Raw genomic sequence first — 4100 nt, 5'->3', positions numbered from 1 at the left:
TGGCTTCCATCACCAGTGACAGTGTCTGGACCGCTCGTTGACTAATGAGGTGCAGGGCTTTCTTTTCTCTGACTGCTGGGTCTGGCTCACAGGCAAATACTGGGGGATCGATAGCAGCAGAGAGAGAGAGAGAGACAGAAAGAGAGACCAGCGCCTATCGATCAGCCGTGCATCGGCTGTGATCCCAGCCGATCATTACGCGTTCACACACTGTCCGCTCACCCAGCTGCCAGGAGACAGAGGGAAGGCCAAGGTTATAAATAATGCAGCACAGTTCCGGGTACAGGTTCAAGCGGCTAAGGTTAAACAATTTAACCTCTGATTCCTGTTTTAGAAGGCACTGCCACACACAAAACATGCATATTCTATCTTACATAACACATATTTAACTATGTTTTATTACTAAGTTTACAGTCAGTCATTCTCAGCATCTATCATCTGCTGTTTAGACACTACATTTGAGCCAAAAACCTTTAGATGTACCGGACAATGAATTGTTTGGCCATGAAACATAACAGATGTGAGTATTTGTTGGCCTTAATGGTGTGTATTTTCCACCGAATATATAAATCAAAAGCTGCTTTTAGATAGTAGCAAACACATTTATAATCTTTCTGTTAGCAAAACATCAGCTATGAARGAAAACCTCAGATAATAATCATGTGTACATCTACAACTTATTAAGGAGACACATCTTACTTTTAAATCCTTCATTTTCACATWCACGATGTGGATTCCTTCAAGGAATGCTAGACCTTTAATACTCTTTTGGTATCTCCACCCTAGCGTTTAATTTTAAACGCTTTAAAAATTGTGATTTTGCTGTGAAGATGTCGGACACTGTGAGTTTTAGGTGAGAATATTTGGTGCATTGGTCCTAAGAAATTTGGATTTGACATGCTGTATGCTCTAGTAGGTCTGTCTTATCGCCTGGGATGTGAAAGCAGCTGCTGCCTCGCTGATGAATAAAACAAGTGTGGCACTCGGGGAGGACAACGAGGGAATTAGACTCTGCTTTTTATTACCCCRTGTGCTCTGTTACATGGTTGCACTTCACACGTATAAAGACCAAACACAAACAGACCACTTAATGTGCAGATTTTTTTATGTGCATCGTTGAAAAAAAAAACAGAAGCGAGATAACAAAGCATTTCCAAAACAATGCAATAAAGTGGAATGTTTGCACTGGAATTCAAACACCTCTCTCATTTTGATAAATTGTAAATCTCTCCGATTAACATGATCTGACCTTTAACACAAGCAGGATCAAATGTGACTTTTTTTTTTCTTTTAACAGTGGCTCCAAATATGCTCTGGAGGCAGAGTTACGKGTAAAAAGCCACACTTGCCTTGGAGATGTGACAGAATGTCACACAAGTACAAAGAATTATGGCTCCAGACATGGCAAGAGACACAATCCATGTGTTGTTGCTATTCCAAACGACATCCCCGCAGTGAAACGTGAAGGTCGTGAGCAGAGGGGAGGGCATATGTCGGCGAAAAGATCCAACCTCCCGGATTAGAGATCCCTGGAGTGAACGAGCTTTCTGGCCATGGCACAACCCACAGTCACTGTTACAGAGTGGCAGAACAAGTCAGACACCTCTGAGCTTCAGAAAATTTATTTTTGTCTTTAACAGGAATCCACAGCTTAATATTCTTCAAACAAATGCATTTCTGATCCTTTTATTTTAAAGTACTGAAATCATGTTATTCTATGAAAGGATGTCTTTTAAAAAAGCATCATGCAGTTGCTATTGTTGATTGGATGTGGTGGCCATCTTGAATTTAAAGTCAGGATTTAATTGTTTTGAATTTAAATGCCATTACCTTAAAACTTGTGAACTTTAAATTTACTTCAGTTTAAAATAGCAATAATTTCGCACGAGGAACCAGAATTGCTTCAAAATCAACTAACTTATGTCCTAAAAAGTATCATGCGATTGTGTTTATTTCTTTTCTGTTTTAATTAAACCGAATTAATGATTTCTAATTTATTTTTGACAGCTTTCTTTTTTCAGAGTTTCTGGTCACACCATCCTTCTGTAATATTTCGACAAGTGATCAGGMTTGCACCTTCATGCAGAAGCCAGCGTGAGAGACGTCTTTGAAGTGTGAACCACAGTTTGCATGGAGCAGATGGGCTGACGAATGTAACTCTTTGACTGATTTTTTTTCTTTCTGTGTATCTGGTTGCCAAATCGCAGCGAGAGGTGGCAGGACGGCTCGTGTGGGAAATGGAGCGCACAGCGGCAGGTACCACCAGAACGGAGAAAATCAAGTAATTGATTCAAAATGTTGACCAAATACAACATAGACAAACATATGCTTACGTAAATTGTTTATTTTTAACYACTAATTCTCTTTTTTTTCTGAAAATCCGACGCTGTTGCAGATCTGAGAAAAATAACGCAAGATTTTACCCAATGTTATTGAAACAGTAGGTTTAAAACAGTGGCAGATCCAGGATTTTTCTGAGTAAAGGGTTATCAAGTGGCCACAATATTCATAGAGGGGCCAAGTATTTGTTCAGCATCCTTGCATTTAAATCCCTGGTTTTGGTAAGGTGCATCCATTTTACCAGTCATATGTTCAAATACTTGTAATGTAATGTCATTATAAAAAGCTTGAACAGTAAATTATCCTTAGCAATTTTACATGCATTTTTACTCTAGATAAATTGCTCTCAAACGCACAACATATGAGAAAATGCAGCCATCATTTGTCAGTTGAAAGACTTTTTCTGCAGGATTGTTCAGATTTTCTTACAAAGAGAAGATGATTTCATGGTGAAGACTGATTCATGGTGGACATTCCTATTTGACTCATTAGCRCCACTAGTGTTTGGATATGGAACTGCACACACTATCACCAATCTCAGGCAAAGCCAGTTCAGATGTTATCAGTCCATTAAATGGACGTTTTTAGCGGTTATCAGTCCCATAGAATGGCTTCAGACTGTCCTGACTGTGCCGTCTAGTAGGTTATCAGTCCCATAGAATGGCTTCAGACTATGCTGACAGTGCCCCTTAGTGGGTTACCRGTGCCAAATACGCTGGAATGCAACAATCTGCTACCGCTGGAGTCCGGTCTACTTTGTCGTAGCCCTTGTCATTTTCTCTAAAATTAATCTTAGTGGCTTTATGCCTCATATTGACCAGATTGCATAAAACCTTAGTGGCTTAATGCCTCATATTAACCAGATTGCATTAAAAACCTCAGTAGTTTTATGCCTCATTTAACCAGATTGCATTAAAAAAACTTAGAGGCTTTATGCCTCATATTAACCATATTGCATAAAAAACCTTAGTGTCTTTATGCCTCATATTAACCAGATGACAGTCTGAAGCCATTCTATGGGACTGATAATGGCTAATAACATCCATTTAATGGCTGATAACATCCATTTCATGGATGATAACATTCGAAGCGGGTGGGCAAAGGACCGATGACTGACAGGAAAGGGGCACTTCAGGGGGCCAATCAGATTTCAGCTGGGGCCAATGTCCCTGTGGCCCCGCCCCTAGAACCGCCCCTGGTTTAACATATATTTTCAAATATAATAATAGCATCTTACTTTGCTGCTTCTTTCACCTGCTTTGCACAGAAATTGGAGAATTTTAGATCGCGACAACAAAACAGAATTCTTAGACACTTTTATTAGATGTTTTGAACTAAGAGGATAGGACATAAATAATAAAATAAAATAAAACAACATGCAGTAATAACAACAAAACGCTGCACCCAGCAGTGCTGTAAGGTTACAGCACGCAGTCAAGGAAAACTAATACCAGTGCGCAGACAGATGGTGGCAATGCTTTGATGGTATTTAGGCATGCCCTGTAGTCGCCAAGGCAACCACGATAAAAACGGGGGATCCCTGGTCCTCGGTGATGCAATGGGAATTAGGTTACCTGGTATTTTCAGGCTGTGAAATGAACACTCTGAGATTAAATTTCACAGCTTTGTGCCCAGTGAACACTGCTTAACTGTACCCCCGCATGTCTAAACACACACATGCAGACACGCGCACACGCACGCACACACACACACACACACACACACACACACACACACACACACACACACACACACACACA

Source organism: Austrofundulus limnaeus, unplaced genomic scaffold (genome assembly GCF_001266775.1).
Source record: "Austrofundulus limnaeus strain Quisiro unplaced genomic scaffold, Austrofundulus_limnaeus-1.0 Scaffold51, whole genome shotgun sequence".
Taxonomy (NCBI): Eukaryota; Metazoa; Chordata; class Actinopteri; order Cyprinodontiformes; family Rivulidae; genus Austrofundulus; species Austrofundulus limnaeus.
Note: the sequence above shows the minus strand (reverse complement) of the source record.